The sequence below is a fragment of the Bombina bombina genome, chromosome 4 (assembly GCF_027579735.1).
Source record: "Bombina bombina isolate aBomBom1 chromosome 4, aBomBom1.pri, whole genome shotgun sequence".
NCBI classification, from domain to species: Eukaryota; Metazoa; Chordata; class Amphibia; order Anura; family Bombinatoridae; genus Bombina; species Bombina bombina.
In genome coordinates, this window is record NC_069502.1 from 567,920,981 (window position 1) to 567,938,899 (window position 17,919).

Genomic DNA, 17,919 nt, shown 5'->3' on the forward strand with positions numbered 1-17,919 from the left:
ATAATGAAGTTTGAGGTATCTTGTTAAAGGTATAGTCTAGTCAAAACTAAACTTTCATGATTCAGATAGAGCATGCAATGTTAAGCAACGTTCTAATTTACTCCTTTTCTTCGTTCCCTTGGTATCTTTATTTTAAAAAGCAGGAATGTAAGCATAGGAGCCGGCCTTTTTTTTTTTTGGTTCAGAACCCGGGTAGCGCTTTCTGATTGGTGTCTAAATGTAGCCATAAAATATTGGTACTCTTAACCTAATATTTCGTAGCACAGACTTTAGAGACAATAACTGCAATCAAGTGCTGAAATATATCTGCACTTTTCGACTCTTCTTGAGCAAACTGCTCCAGTTCTCTCAGGTTTGATGGGTACTTTTTCCCAACTGCAAGTTTTCTTCTCATTCATTCTTGGGTGCTTTTTAAAGATATGTTTCAGGCCATTATCCTTCTGGAGGACCCATGACCTGCAACTGAGACACAGCTTTCTGACACTGAGCAGTACGTTTTGCTCCAGAATGCCTTGAAAGTCTTCTGATTTTCATCATACCCTAAAACATCACTGGGCCTCCATATTTCACAGTAGGGCTGGTGTTCTTTTCTTTAAACGCCTCTTTTTTTTCTGTAACCATGAAGTTGTTATGAAAAGCTCTACTTTTCTTTCATCTGTCCAAAGGACATTCTCACAGATGGACTATGGCTTGTCAACATGCATTTCGGGACAGTCCAGTCAGTTTTTTTTTGGTGTTTCTGTCTCTTAACCCCTTGTGGCCCTCTCTGCATCAGCCAGCAATGGTGCCGATCGTTGGTGGGTGGGAGCTATTGCAGGGAGGCGTGTGGGTGGCCCATCGCTGGAGAAGTTCTGGCCAGTGGGGGATCTAACTTGCCGGAGCGAACACGGGACCACTAAACAACTAGTGGTAGGAGGGTGGGAGAGGGAGGTGGGAATAATGTTGGGAAAGGGATCTGCGAGGAGGAGGGGGGAGGGTACTGAGGGGGGCAGCTATAATACAGAAATAGTGTATTTATAAAAACAAAATAGGCCAATTTTATTGCAAAGTGGGTACTGGCAGACGATGGCAAATAGAGGGGGGAGGGTTAGAGAGCTGTTTGGGGGTGGTATCAGGGAGGTTGGGTATTAAGGGGGGATCCTACACTGCAGAAAATATATATAATAAAAAAAAAAAAATGTATGTTTATACTGGCAGACTTTCTGCCAGTACTAAATATGGCGGTGACAATTGTGAGGTAGTGGAGAGAAGAGAGCTGTTTGAGAATGGTCAGGGAGGGATTAGGGGATGGGAGGCTGATCTCTACACTAAAGCTAAAATTAACCCTACAAGCTTGTCAGGGTGCCAGGAATCAGACAGAGACAAGAAGTGCAAAAACAATCACACCTTTATTAATAGCAAAAAAATAATACAAAAGTCCACAAGTCAAATAACAAGCCAGGAGTCAAAACCAGAGCTGGTAGTCAGACGAGCCGAGTCAGGAGCCAAAGCGAATAGTCAGACGAGCCGGAATCGGGAAAACAGCAGAGTCAGAAACAAGCCAGGGATCAGGAACCAGGAAGGACGTCAGGCAGCCAGGTAATACACAGGAACTCTCACAAATAGGTCTGAAACAACGCAAAGGCAAAGCATACTGAACAGAGGCCCTTTAAATAATAAGTGATGACATCACAATTCTGAGACTGCATCCTGTCTCACATGGATGATGCACACCAATCTGGCCATAAAAGGAAATGCAGTAAATGAGCAGCATCCCCCACAATGCACCAGGGCCAGCAAGAGAGGTGAGTAAAATGGCTGCCAGCAGCACATGGCAAACACAACAGGGAGAAAACCCTGACAGAGCTCCCTACAAGCTATCTAATTAACCCCTTCACTGCTGGGCATAATAAAAGTGTGGTGCGCAGCGGCCTTCTAATTACCAAAAAAGTAATGCAAAAGCCATAAATGTCTGCTATTTCTGAACAAAGGGAATCCCAGAGAAGCATTTACAACCATTTGTGCCACCATTTTTATTTGATCGCATTTGGAGCTGAATTGGTGGCATGAAATATACCAAAATGGGCCTAGATCAATACTTTGGGTTGTCTACTACAAAAAAAAAAAAAATAATAATATATGTTTTCCATTTATTCATCATATTTTATATTTCTTTTTATAGTAAATTATAAGATATGATGAAAATAATGGTATCTTTAGAAAGTCTATTTAATGGCGAGAAAAACGTTATATAATATGTATGGGTACAGTAAATGAGTAAGAGGAAAATTACAGCTAAACACAAACACAGCAGAAATGTAAAAATAGCTCTGGTCCCTAATGGTAAGAAAATTGAAAAATGGTCTGGTCACTAAGGGGTTAAAGTGCAAGGGTACAAATACTTATGGCCATGTCTGTATCTATGGTAACCACTATGGAAAACATCCCAAAAAGGATAAGTTTACAGGTTAATATCACCAGGACCCAAGAGGGAGGCCCGCACCACAACCTTTCCAAATTGTCAGTATATGGCCTGGTTATAATACAATATCACCTAGATTTAGAGTTTGGCGTTAGCCGTCAAAAGTAGCGTTAAGGGGTCCTAATGCTGCTTTTTACCTCCCGCTGGTATTTAGAGTCAGCCAGGAAAGGGTCTAACGCTCACTTCCAAGCCGCGACTTTTCCATACTGCAGATCCCCTTACGCCAATTGTGTATCCTATCTTTTCAATGGGATCTTCCTAACGCCGGTATTTAGAGTCTTGGCTGAAGTGAGCGGTAGAGCCTCTACCGACAAGACTCCATCCGCAGGAAAAAGTCAGTAGTTAAGAGCTTTCTGGGCTAACGCCAGTTCATAAAGCTCTTAACTACTGTGCTCTAAAGTACACTAACACCCATAAACTACCTATGTACCCCTAAACCGAGGCCCCCCCCACATCGCCGCCACTATAATAAATTTTTTTAACCCCTAATCTGCCGACTGCACATCGCCGCCACCTACATTAGCCCTATGTACCCCTAATCTGCTGCCCCTAACATCGCCGACACCTACATAATATTTATTAACCCCTAATCTGCCCCCCCCCAGCGTCGCCGCTACCTTACCTACACTTATTAACCCCTAATCTGTCGACCGGACCTCGCCGCCACTCTAATAAAGTTATTAACCCCTAAACCGCCACACTCCCGCCTCGCAAACCCTATAATAAATAGTATTAACCCCTAATCTGCCCTCCCTAACATCGCCACCACCTAACTTCAAGTATTAACCCCTAATCTGCCGACTGACCTCGCCGCTACTATAATAAATGTATTAACCCCTAAAGCTAAGTCTAACCCTAACACCCCCCTAAGTTAAATATAATTTTATTCTAACGAAATAAATTAACTCTTATTAAATAAAGTATTCCTATGTAAAGCTAAATACTTACCTGTAAAATAAACCCTAATATAGCTACAATATTAACGAATAATTATATTGTAGCTATTTCAGGATTTATATTTATTTTACAGGCAACTTTGTATTCATTTTAACTAGGTACAATAGCTATTAAATAGTTATTAACTATTTAATAGTTACCTAGTTAAAATAATTACAAAATTACCTGTAAAATAAATCCTAACCTAAGTTACAATTAAACCTAACACTACACTATCAATAAATTAATTAAATAAAATACCTACAATTACATACAATTAAATAAACTAAACTAAATTACAAAAAATAAAAAAAGATTACAAGAATTTTAAGCTAACTACACCTACTCTAAGCCCCCTAATAAAATAACAAAGCCCCCCAAAATAAAAAAAATTCCCTACCCTAATCTAAATTACAAAAGTTAACAGCTCTATTACCTTACCAGCCCTTAAAAGGGCTTTTTGCGGGGCATGCCCCAAAGAAATCAGCTCTTTTGCCTGTAAAAAAAAACCCCACAATACCACCCCCAACATTACAACCCACCACCCACATACCCCTACTCTAACCCAAACCCCCTTAAATAAACCTAACACTACCCCCCTGAAGATCTCCCTACCTTTAGCCGTGTTCACCCAGCCGATGGACCAAAAGAAGACATCCGGAGTGGCAGAAGTCTTCATCCTATCCGGCCAGAAGAGGACATCTGGACCGGCAGACATCTTCATCCAAGCGGCATCTTCTATCTTCATCCATCCGACGAGGAGCGGCTCCATCTTCAAGACCTCCGGCGCGGATCATCCTTCTTCAACGACGACTACCTAACGAATGAAGGTTCCTTTAAGTGACGTCATCCAAGATGGCGTCCTTCGAATTCCGATTGGCTGATAGGATCAGCCAATAGAATGCGAGCTCAATCTGATTGGCTGATTGGATCAGCCAATCCGATTGAACTTGAATCTGATTGGCTGATTCAATCAGCCAATCAGATTTTTCCTACCTTAATTCCGATTGGCTGATAGACTCCTATCAGCCAATCGGAATTCGAGGGACGCCATCTTAGATGACGTCATTTAAAGGAACCTTCATTCGGCGAGTAGGCGTCGTGGCAGAAGGATGGATCCGCATCGGCTGGAAGAAGATGGCTTCGCTCCGAATGGATGAAGATAGAAGATGCCGCTTGAATGAAGATGTCTACCGGTCCGGATGTCCTCTTCTGCCCGGATAGGATGAAGACTTCTGCCGCTCCGGATGCCTTTTTGGTCCATCAGTGCCCGGCTGGGTGAACACGGCTCAAGGTAGGGAGATCTTCAGGGGGGTAGTGTTAGGTTTATTTAAGGGGGGTTTGGGTTAGAGTAGGGGTATGTGGGTGATGGGTTGTGATGTTGGGGGGTGGTATTGTGTTTTTTTTTTTTTTACAGGCAAAAGAGCTGATTTCTTTGGGGCATGCCCCGCAAAAAGCCCTTTTAAGGGCTGGTAAGGTAATAGAGCTGTTAACTTTTGTAATTTAGATTAGGGTAGGGAATTTTTTTAATTTGGGGGGCTTTGTTATTTTATTAGGGGGCTTAGAGTAGGTGTAATTAGCTTAAAATTCTTGTAATATTTTTTTATTTTTTGTAATTTAGTGTTTGTTTTTTTTGTAGTTTAGTTTATTTAATTGTAGGTAATTGTAGGTACTTGTAGTTAATTGATTTAATTTATTGATAGTGTAGTGTTAGGTTTAATTGTAACTTAGGTTAGGATTTATTTTACAGGTAATTTTGTAATTATTTTAACTAGGTAGCTATTAAATAGTAAATAACTATTTAATAGCTATTGTACCTAGTTAAAATAAATACAAAGTTGCCTGTAAAATAAATATAAATTCTAAAATAGCTACAATATAATTATTCGTTATATTGTAGCTATATTAGGGTTTATTTTACAGGTAAGTATTTAGCTTTAAATAGGAAGACTTTAGTTAATAATTACTTTATTTCGTTAGATTAAAATTATATTTAACTTAGGGGGTGTTAGGGTTAGGGTTAGATTTAGCTTTAGGGGTTAATACATTTATTAGAGTAGCGGCGAGGTCCGCTCATCAGATTAGGGGTTAATAAGTGTAGGTAAAGTAGCGGCGATGTTGGGGGGGCAGATTAGGGGTTAATACTATTTATTATAGTGTTTGCGAGGCGGGAGTGCGGCGATTTAGGGGTTAATACATTTATTATAGTGGCGGCGAGGTCCGCTCATCAGATTAGGGGTTAATAAGTGTAGGTAGGTAGCAGCGACGTTGGGGGCGGCAGATTAGGGGTTAATAAATATAATATAGGGGTCGGCGGTGTTAGGGGCAGCAGATTATGGTTTCATAGGGATAATGTAGGTTGCGGCGGTGTCCGGAGCTGCATATTAGGAGTTAATAATAATATGCAGGGGTCAGCGATAGTGGGGGCGGCAGATTAGGGGTTAATAAGTGTAAGGTTAGGAGTGTTTAGACTCGGGGTTCATGTTAGGGTGTTAGGTACAGACTTAGAAAGTGTTTCCCCATAGGAAACAATGGGGCTGCGTTAGGAGCTGAACGCTGCTTTTTTGCAGGTGTTAGGTTTTTTTTTCAGCCCAAACTGCCCCATTGTTTCCTATGGGGATATTGTTCATGAGCACGTTTTTCCAGCTAGCTGCTACCGTAAGCAACGCGTGAGAGTTAGCTACGCGTGTCGTTACCGACAAAACTCTAAATCTAGCCGTATATTTAATAATTATTCTTTAAAAACAAACCCCCAATAAAATGCATATACAAAAACAATAAAATTAATGTAAATTCCTAATTTCTTTATATTAGTTAAAATTTATAAACACATTGAATTATATTTATAGAAAACCAGATATGAATCAAATTATACACGTTTAAATTGTTGTAATATGCTATGCAAAGATCATAAAATTACCTTATTCACAATAGTCTCTCAAATCAGACTTGCATTTAAATATCACAATGAGATGCCAGGGTAGGGTTAACTAACGTTAACAGTGCTTAGTTAAACAATAGAACAATATACTTTAACAGTCAATTTCTATGCCAAGTTATCTGAAATGAAATAAATTCTTTAGCAGCAATAAGGTAAATTCTAAAATATATTTATATGGTTACAGTTATAAATTACTTGGCAAACAAAAGATTAGTTTTAAACCACACAGAATTATGAATGCAGCTAGAATACAAAGTACCTTTTAAATCTGTTAACTGTGTAGCCACTAAGGGCGCATTCAAGGCGGAATTTTTGGAAGCAAACATTATCACAATTCACAAAGAAGGTAAAGACCCGCTTCTGTGCTCCAGCTATAGGCCCATATCACTTATTAACGTAGATGCTAAGATCTATGCCAAAATCTTGGCAAATAGACTGGGGAAACACCTGCAGTCCGTTATACACCTAGATCAAGTGGGCTTTATCCAAGGGAGACATGGAACTGACAACACTCGGCGCCTCCTAAATATCTTCTCGGAGGCTGCGGATATGGGACTTCCAGTACTCACCCTGTCATTAGATGCCGAGAAGGCGTTCGACAGGGTGAGGTGGGATTACCTATTCCAAACCCTGTCGGCATTTGGAATACCAGACCCTTTCATTACAGCGACTAAGGCCCTATATTCGGCCCCTACCGCGGTTGTTAGAGGTCTGGGATTTTGCTCTCCTAAACTCACAATTAGCAATGGAACCAGGCAGGGATGTCCTCTTTCCCCCCTGCTTTTCGTCCTAGCCATTGAGCCCCTGGCGATCGCCATTAGAGAATCAACGTTAATACACGGCGTGCAGCTACACAACACCCCCCAGAAGCTAGCTCTCTTCGCGAATGACCTCACGGTCTTCCTATCGGACCCGGTAGACTCTCTCCTCCCATTGATGACCCTTTTCCAAAAATTTGGGGAAATCTCCTATTATAAACTGAACGTGGCCAAGACAGAGGCCTATTCCATTAATATCCCACAGGATGAGAGAGAGGCTATACAGCACACTTACTCTTTCAAGTGGTCATGCAGGGGAGTCCGTCATTTGGGGGTCTTCCTTTCCCATAACAAGTCGATAGTGATTAAGGAAAACCTTGAAAAGTTACTAACAACTATCACTTCGGAAATCAATTCGAAGAGATATGGTGAAATCTCCTGGATGGGCAGAATAGCTTCCCTTAAGATGATGATATTGCCAAAGCTCACCTACCTATTCCGCTGTATTCCGCTACCTGTTCCATGTACACTGATAAGGAAATTTCAGACCCTCTTTAACACATACACCTGGCATGACAAGAGACCTCGGGTGGCCGCACATATCCTACAAAAGGAGGCCTTGGGCTCCCTAATGTCAAGAAATATTACGAGGCAGCAATGTTGACTCATGCTACAGCGTGGGGTAAAGGCCTCCCCCCGACGAGGTGGAGAGAACTAGAACAAGCCTCATTACCAGCATTCACTAACCTAGAGGACCTGCTTTGGTTACCCCCACATTGGCAATCCAAAATTCATATCGCAAACAGCATAGTGAAAGGATGCCAAGAAGCTTGGACTAAATTGAGACACAACAAATTAGTGGCCCCACATCCCTCGCCAATCCATCCAATAAGGGGTCTCCTAATGGGACTACCCAACACACATCTTAATACTTGGGCTACTACAGACATAAACAATGTGGGAGACTTCTATCGGAATGGACAGTTAAAGACACACAGAGACATGCTAGACCTTCCCACACTGACCTCCAAACTCCACTTTGACTTACTGAGACTGCGTACGCTAATGAAATCTTGGGGCTTTCTAGGCGATTCACTGAGGGACCTTGCCATCTGGGAGACACGGTGGATAGCTAGCACCCAACAATACAAACCCCTTACAGTACACTACCACTGCCTATTAGAGGAAGAGACTATCCCAAAAACAATCCATATGACTGCCTGGGAGAGAGACTTGCAAACTACATTCACGCCAGATTCCTGGGGTAAGGCCATCAGCTCAACGAAAAAGGCAACCCACTGTGTCACACTATATGAGTTATACTTCAAAGTGATCACAAGATGGCACTTGGTTCCCACAAAATTACGTAAGCTCTACCCCGAACACTCACAGCTGTGCTGGAGGGAGTGTGGGGAGCCAGGGTCCCCTATTCATGTTTGGTGGACCTGCCCTAAATTGACAACCTATTGGCAAAAGATAGAAAAGATCTGCAAAGATTTAGACTTAACGCCAACCTTAAGCCCGGCTCTGGCCATCCTACACCTAGGAATAGATAAACTCCCGAAAAATAAGCGTAATCTCTTGATTTATGTTCTGCTCTCTGCCAAATTGTTGGTGGCTAGAAATTGGAAAAAGAGCCAACCCCCCAGACTACAGAGCGTGATAGAGGGGGTGAACTACATCAAAAATATGGAAAACTATGTAGCTAGGGAACAGCGCCAGCTGAACAACCATTGCTTAACTTGGGAACCCTGGGAATCCATGCTTACCCGTATAGCCCCCACCTAGATACTAAAAAAAAAAAAAAAAAAAAGGGAGATAAATAGGAAAATATCATCCCCAGCCACCACCACCTCTCACCCCACCTGTTTCTCTTTTCTGCACACCCCTTACCCCGACACCTCTCTAGACACTAAAGCGGTAGCCTGCCATACTGATTAACAACCAACAGGCGGAGAGGGGTCAGAGGATCCTCCATACTAATAGGAGGCCGAGATATAATGTACTAGCCCGAATTATACTGTTTTTTACTTCCATTGACTGGTTTATTGATCTAAAGAAAACACCTTTGTAACATAATAATATATGATTGTATATCTCAGAAGAGTCATTATCTATTCAAAAAGGTGACCTCTGTAAAAATGAGGATTTTCCTGCAGGGAGAAGTCTACACTCTCATTTTTTTTTTTCTTCTGTCTGTACCCACAGAACCCTGCACTTTTGTTTTAAAATATCAAATTATACAGTTCATACATTACCAACATGAGCCAATTTAATATTCCAATATTCCTTGTTTCACCTCATATGAAAATAAGGGTATTTGCAATTTGGATAAGAAAATGTAGCCCAATTTGCTTAAAAATGACTGTGTCCCAACGCAACCAGTTATCAGTCCAGAGTTCAGCAAAGTCATTCAGTCCCCTCTCCTCTTGCATTCAGCTTCTATATACAGGGAGTGCAGAATTATTAGACAAATGAGTATTTTGACCACATCATACTCTTTATACATGTTGTCTTACTCCAAGCTGTATAGGCTCGAAAGCCTACTACCAATTAAGCATATTAGGTGATGTGCATCTCTGTAATGAGAAGGGGTGTGGTCTAATGACATCAACACCCTATATCAGGTGTGCATAATTATTAGGCAACTTCCTTTCCTTTGGCAAAATGGGTCAAAAGAAGGACTTGACAGGCTCAGAAAAGTCAAAAATAGTGAGATATCTTGCAGAGGGATGCAGCACTCTTAAAATTGCAAAGCTTCTGAAGCGTGATCATCGAACAATCAAGCGTTTCATTCAAAATAGTCAACAGGGTCGCAAGAAGCGTGTGGAAAAACCAAGGTGCAAAATAACTGCCCATGAACTGAGAAAAGTCAAGCGTGCAGCTGCCAAGATGCCACTTGCCACCAGTTTGGCCATATTTCAGAGCTGCAACATCACTGGAGTGCCCAAAAGCACAAGGTGTGCAATACTCAGAGACATGGCCAAGGTAAGAAAGGCTGAAAGACGACCACCACTGAACAAGACACACAAGCTGAAACGTCAAGACTGGGCCAAGAAATATCTCAAGACTGATTTTTCTAAGGTTTTATGGACTGATGAAATGAGAGTGAGTCTTGATGGGCCAGATGGATGGGCCCGTGGCTGGATTGGTAAAGGGCAGAGAGCTCCAGTCCGACTCAGACGCCAGCAAGGTGGAGGTGGAGTACTGGTTTGGGCTGGTATCATCAAAGATGAGCTTGTGGGGCCTTTTCGGGTTGAGGATGGAGTCAAGCTCAACTCCCAGTCCTACTGCCAGTTTCTGGAAGACACCTTCTTCAAGCAGTGGTACAGGAAGAAGTCTGCATCCTTCAAGAAAAACATGATTTTCATGCAGGACAATGCTCCATCACACGCGTCCAAGTACTCCACAGCGTGGCTGGCAAGAAAGGGTATAAAAGAAGAAAATCTAATGACATGGCCTCCTTGTTCACCTGATCTGAACCCCATTGAGAACCTGTGGTCCATCATCAAATGTGAGATTTACAAGGAGGGAAAACAGTACACCTCTCTGAACAGTGTCTGGGAGGCTGTGGTTGCTGCTGCACGCAATGTTGATGGTGAACAGATCAAAACACTGACAGAATCCATGGATGGCAGGCTTTTGAGTGTCCTTGCAAAGAAAGGTGGCTATATTGGTCACTGATTTGTTTTTGTTTTGTTTTTGAATGTCAGAAATGTATATTTGTGAATGTTGAGATGTTATATTGGTTTCACTGGTAAAAATAAATAATTGAAATGGGTATATATTTGTTTTTTGTTAAGTTGCCTAATAATTATGCACAGTAATAGTCACCTGCACACACAGATATCCCCCTAAAATAGCTATAACTAAAAACAAACTAAAAACTACTTCCAAAACTATTCAGCTTTGATATTAATGAGTTTTTTGGGTTCATTGAGAACATGGTTGTTGTTCAATAATAAAATTAATCCTCAAAAATTCAACTTGCCTAATAATTCTGCACTCCCTGTATTAATCATTGGTGAAACTATATGATAGGCCCTTCGGAAGCTTCTCTGTGATTCACACTCTGGAGCTTGTCCCTCTCATTGGTCACCTGGGAGACGCCTCCCTGATTGGCTCTCTATGGCCTAGATTTGGAGTTCGGCGGTAAAAGGGCTGCTAACGCTCCGCGGGCTTTTTTCTGGCCGCACCATAAATTTAACTCTGGTATCGAGAGTTTAATCAAATGCTGCGTTAGGCTCCAAAAAAGGAGCGTAGAGCATTTTTACCGCAAATGCAACTCTCGATACCAGAGTTGCTTACGGACGCGGCCGGCCTCAAAAACGTGCTCGTGCACGATTCCCCCATAGGAAACAATGGGGCTGTTTGAGCTGAAAAAAAACCTAACACCTGCAAAAAAGCAGCGTTCAGCTCCTAACGCAGCCCCATTGTTTCCTATGGGGAAACACTTCCTACGTCTGCACCTAACACTCTAACATGTACCCCGAGTCTAAACACCCCTAACCTTACACTTATTAACCCCTAATCTGCCGCCCCCGCTATCGCTGACCCCTGCATATTTTTTTAAACCCCTAATCTGCCGCTCCGTAAACCGCCGCCACCTACGTTATCCCTATGTACCCCTAATCTGCTACCCCTAACACCGCCGACCCCTATATTATATTTATTAACCCCTAACCTGCCCCCCACAACGTCGCCGACACCTGCCTACACTTATTAACCCCTAATCTGCCGAGCGGACCTGAGCGCTACTATAATAAATGTATTAACCCCTAATCCGCCTCACTAACCCTATCATAAATAGTATTAACCCCTAATCTGCCCTCCCTAACATCGCCGACACCTAACTTCAATTATTAACCCCTAATCTGCCGACCGGAGCTCACCGCTATTCTAATAAATGTATTAACCCCTAAAGCTAAGTCTAACACTAACACCCCCCTAAGTTAAATATAATTTAAATCTAACGAAATAAATTAACTCTTATTAAATAAATTATTCCTATTTAAAGCTAAATACTTACCTGTAAAATAAATCCTAATATAGCTACAATATAAATTATAATTATATTATAGCTATTTTAGGATTAATATTTATTTTACAGGCAACTTTGTAATTATTTTAACCAGGTACAATAGCTATTAAATAGTTAAGAACTATTTAATAGTTACCTAGTTAAAATAATAACAAATTTACCTGTAAAATAAATCCTAACCTAAGTTATAATTAAACCTAACACTACCCTATCAATAAAATAATTAAATAAACTACCTACAATTACCTACAATTAACCTAACACTACACTATCAATAAATTAATTAAACACAATTCCTACAAATAAATACAATTAAATAAACTAGCTAAAGTACAAAAAATAAAAAAGAACTAAGTTACAGAAAATAAAAAAATATTTACAAACATAAGAAAAATATTACAACAATTTTAAACTAATTACACCTACTCTAAGCCCCCTAATAAAATAACAAAGCCCCCCAAAATAAAAAATTCCCTACCCTATTCTAAATTAAAAAAGTTACAAGCTCTTTTACCTTACCAGCCCTGAACAGGGCCCTTTGCGGGGCATGCCCCAAGAATTTCAGCTCTTTTGCCTGTAAAAAAAAAACATACAATACCCCCCCCCAACATTACAACCCACCACCCACATACCCCTAATCTAACCCAAACCCCCTTAAAGAAACCTAACACTAAGCCCCTGAAGATCTTCCTACCTTGTCTTCACCATACCAGGTTCACCGATCCGTCCTGGCTCCAACATCTTCATCCAACCCAAGCGGGGGTTGGCGATCCATAATCCGGTCCAGAAGAGGCTCCAAAGTCTTCCTCCTATCCGGCAAGAAGAGGACATCCGGACCGGCAAACATCTTCTCCAAGCGGCATCTTCGATCTTCTTCCATCCGGAGCGAAGCGGCAGGATCCTGAAGACATCCATCGCGGAACATCCATCCGGACCGACGACTGAACGACGAATGACTGTTCCTTTAAGGGACGTCATCCAAGATGGCGTCCCTCGAATTCCGATTGGCTGATAGGATTCTATCAGCCAATCGGAATTAAGGTAGGAATTTTCTGATTGGCTGATGGAATCAGCCAATCAGAATCTAGTTCAATCCGATTGGCCGATCCAATCAGCCAATCAGATTGAGCTCGCATTCTATTGGCTGATCGGAACAGCCAATAGAATGCGAGCTCAATCTGATTGGCTGATTGGATCAGCCAATCGGATTGAACTTGATTCTGATTGGCTGATTCCATCAGCCAATCAGAAAATTCCTACCTTAATTCCGATTGGCTGATAGAATCCTATCAGCCAATCGGAATTCGAGGGACGCCATCTTGGATGACGTCCCTTAAAGGAACAGTCATTCGTCGTTCAGTCGTCGGTCCGGATGGATGTTCCGCGATGGATGTCTTCAGGATCCTGCCGCTTCGCTCCGGATGGAAGAAGATCGAAGATGCCGCTTGGAGAAGATGTTTGCCGGTCCGGATGTCCTCTTCTTGCCGGATAGGAGGAAGACTTTGGAGCCTCTTCTGGACCGGATTATGGATCGCCAACCCCCGCTTGGGTTGGATGAAGATGTTGGAGCCAGGACGGATCGGTGAACCTGGTATGGTGAAGACAAGGTAGGAAGATCTTCAGGGGCTTAGTGTTAGGTTTCTTTAAGGGGGTTTGGGTTAGATTAGGGGTATGTGGGTGGTGGGTTGTAATGTTGGGGGGGGGTATTGTATGTTTTTTTTTACAGGCAAAAGAGCTGAAATTCTTGGGGCATGCCCCGCAAAGGGCCCTGTTCAGGGCTGGTAAGGTAAAAGAGCTTGTAACTTTTTTAATTTAGAATAGGGTAGGGAATTTTTTATTTTGGGGGGCTTTGTTATTTTATTAGGGGGCTTAGAGTAGGTGTAATTAGTTTAAAATTGTTGTAATATTTTTCTTATGTTTGTAAATATTTTTTATTTTCTGTAACTTAGTTCTTTTTTATTTTTTGTACTTTAGCTAGTTTATTTAATTGTATTTATTTGTAGGAATTGTGTTTAATTAATTTATTGATAGTGTAGTGTTAGGTTAATTGTAGGTAATTGTAGGTAGTTTATTTAATTATTTTATTGATAGGGTAGTGTTAGTTTTAATTATAACTTAGGTTAGGATTTATTTTACAGGTAAATTTGTTATTATTTTAACTAGGTAACTATTAAATAGTTCTTAACTATTTAATAGCTATTGTACCTGGTTAAAATAATTACAAAGTTGCCTGTAAAATAAATATTAATCCTAAAATAGCTATAATATAATTATAATTTATATTGTAGCTATATTAGGATTTATTTTACAGGTAAGTATTTAGCTTTAAATAGGAATAATTTATTTAATAAGAGTTAATTTATTTCGTTAGATTTAAATTATATTTAACTTAGGGGGGTGTTAGTGTTAGGGTTAGACTTAGCTTTAGGGGTTAATACATTTATTAGAATAGCGGTGAGCTCCGGTCGGCAGATTAGGGGTTAATAATTGAAGTTAGGTGTCGGCGATGTTAGGGAGGGCAGATTAGGGGTTAATACTATTTATGATAGGGTTAGTGAGGCGGGTTAGGGGTTAATAACTTTATTATAGTAGCGCTCAGGTCCGCTCGGCAGATTAGGGGTTAATAAGTGTAGGCAGGTGTCGGCGACGTTGAGGGGGGCAGATTAGGGGTTAATAAATATAATATAGGGGTCGGCGATGTTAGGGGTAGCAGATTAGGGGTACATAGGGATAACGTAGGTGGCGGCGATTTGCGGTCGGAAGATTAGGGGTTAATTATTTTAAGTAGCTTGCGGCGACGTTGTGGGGGGCAAGTTAGGGGTTAAGAAATATAATATAGGGGTCGGCGGGGTTAGGGGCAGCAGATTAGGGGAACATAAGTATAACGTAGGTGGCGGTCGGCAGATTAGGGGTTAAAAATTTAAATAGAGTGGCGGCGATGTGGGGGGACCTCGGTTTAGGGGTACATAGGTAGTTTATGGGTGTTAGTGTACTTTAGGGTACAGTAGTTAAGAGCTTTATAAACCGGCGTTAGCCAGAAAGCTCTTAACTCCTGCTATTTTCAGGCGGCTGGAATTTTGTCGTTAGAGCTCTAACGCTCACTTCAGAAACGACTCTAAATACCAGCGTTAGAAAGATCCCATTGAAAAGATAGGCTACGCAAATGGCGTAGGGGGATCTGCGGTATGGAAAAGTCGCGGCTGAAAAGTGAGCGTTAGACCCTTTAATCACTGACTCCAAATACCAGCGGGCGGCCAAAACCAGCGTTAGGAGCCTCTAACGCTGGTTTTGACGGCTACCGCCGAACTCCAAATCTAGGCCTATGTGCTCTAATAGACAATTGATTTGGCTGTCATTCCAGTTTTAATCCCCTAGGGGGCAGCAAACATCCAGAAATATTGTCTTAACATCCATTTTTGCTACAATTTAATACATCCTTATAAAGTGACTATTTAAACTACTTTACTTCCTTGTATTAATAAGTTACAATTTTAATACACACGGATCACACAGTACCATTTTTTTTCTGATCATTTTAAGATCAAACCTGAAAACATTCCACTTATAATATATAAAAATGCGTTTAAAAATCACATCCCCCATGAAATGATTCAAAAGGACTACAATACCCCAATCATGGACCCAACTACATTCTCGGTTATCATCCCAACATGACACACATACCCTGAGATCAGCAAACATGTGCCATTTTCATATAATTACATCTACATTGGATTGCTATCCCATACAGATCAATATTTCATCTCTGTATATTTCTTTTTTGAGGGTATAAAACATAGGATATTATTTAAAATACCAATGCCTGAAATGAAAGAAATAATGTTGTTAAAAATGTTCATTTTAAATCCTTAAAACATTCTATGCTTCCAAGAATACATAGGTTAAGACATGCTGGAATCTTAACTTTCAGGTTTTCAACTTTCTAAATCTGAGATTTAGTTTTCTCATGTCTGTAGGAAATTTGAATTCGGATGTCCTATGTGTATTTAGTTGGTTCAGTACATGTTTATCTGACACAGCAGGCAATAATTTGCATCGAAGGGTGAATGGTCACTTTCCCACAAAGCTTGTCACTTGTCTCAGACTTTTAGACTCTTGTAAGAAGTAGGACATCTTATTACACATTTCCAGGTAGTGACCATAAGGTCTTTTGAAGTGATCTTTCTAAGATAACTTGAAAACCATTCCTTTGATGAATGGGAGAGGGGGTTGATCTGTTAGTGACGTCTGTAGTTTTGCAAATAAAATAAAATAATTTGGTGTACACAACCATATATATTTATTAAATTATATATATATATATATATAAAATAACATTCACAGATCTTCTGACAAAATAAACCCTGAAACTCAGAGAGCACATGGCATCCATGAATATATAAAGATACTGGATGGAACCTGTCCTTAAACCAACAAATTTGTGCCATTAATCTCTAAGTGGTATTGTAGCTCTGCAGATAAATCAACCCTCATCGTACCCATGAGAATGTCCCTGCAAGCAAAATTTAAAAGGCTCAACAGACACCAAATATGCCTGTCGCTTGCTGCACATTCTTCGATATTAGCATCTCACAAGCGATTGATCTTTTTCATGGAGACACTACATAGCTGCATTTGTATCAGTCTCAATCCCCAGGAAATTGAGGCAACCCCTACTTCCTTAAAGTGAAAGTCAATCCTATCCTTTTTTGAAACGCTAGGATTAACTATTGAAACAAATAAAGGGGACTTTCATTCATGAAGTATAAGATACTTCATGTAGAAAGCTCCTTTATTTGTTTCAACTGATCGCTGTTTATAGCTGCTACAGCAGCCCACGGCTAAAAAATGTTTTTCTAAGAGGCGACGTTTTCACCTCGTAGCCAATAGCAATGGGGTAAATCCGGCTTCCATGGGCGCCAAGCCGGATTTACTGCACGGCTATTGGCTAAGAGGGCTGCTGTAGCAGATAAGAACGGCGATCGGTTGAAACAAATAAAGGAGCTTTCTACATGAAGTATCTTATACTTCATGAATGAAAGTCCCCTTTATTTGTTTCAATGGTAAATCCTAGCGTTTGTACAATGCTAGGATTGACTTTCACTTTAATCAGGAGTTTAGAGAGATTCTAAGTCTCTTAACTGGGCAAATATTTTTGCTTTTAGTTTGTGCTGGGAAATTTAATATTGGTTTTAGTTTGACAATATTATGGTAGCCTATGGACAATAGTAATTTGTATCTCATTTTTTGTTTTTATTGTATTTTGAAACGTGTTTAAATACATTGGACCTCTATTTGTAGTGCTATCTGTTTTTGTGTGTGTATAAATATATGTATGACTGTATATGTTGGTGTTTTTAGTTTAATCTCACAGTTTGGAGTTTATATTATAAAAAAAAGTCTTATCTATATGTAGTTTTGCTTGTGACTTAAAGCTGTGTATACAGTCATACCTTGTTTTAGTGCGCTTCACAGATAATGCTCTTTTTACAGATTGGAGAATAGTGGTAACCCTGTGTCGAGCTAGTCTATCTGCGCCATTTTTCCAACTTATTACACATAGAAACACATGAATACACATAAATGCACATATACACACACATCACCAGAAAAAAGATTATCACTTGCTGAAGGCTCAGATACTGGTTAGCATTTATTTTAGCAATAAAGTATTTTTTAATTATGATTGCTATATTCTCTTTATTGCGGTAGTCTGGAACCAAACCCAGAATATCTCTGTATATTCTTCTATAAAAGTCATTAGCTCTCTACACCATAAACA

The 17,919-nt window shown here is 40.4% G+C and overlaps 1 protein-coding gene across 1 annotated transcript in view; it reads left to right on the forward strand.

Moving 5' to 3' along the window:
- The window catches only part of RRAGD (Ras related GTP binding D), a 306,572-nt gene that overhangs the window by 41,224 nt on the left and 247,429 nt on the right, over positions 1-17,919 (forward strand). The gene's annotated exons all lie outside the window — the stretch shown is intronic.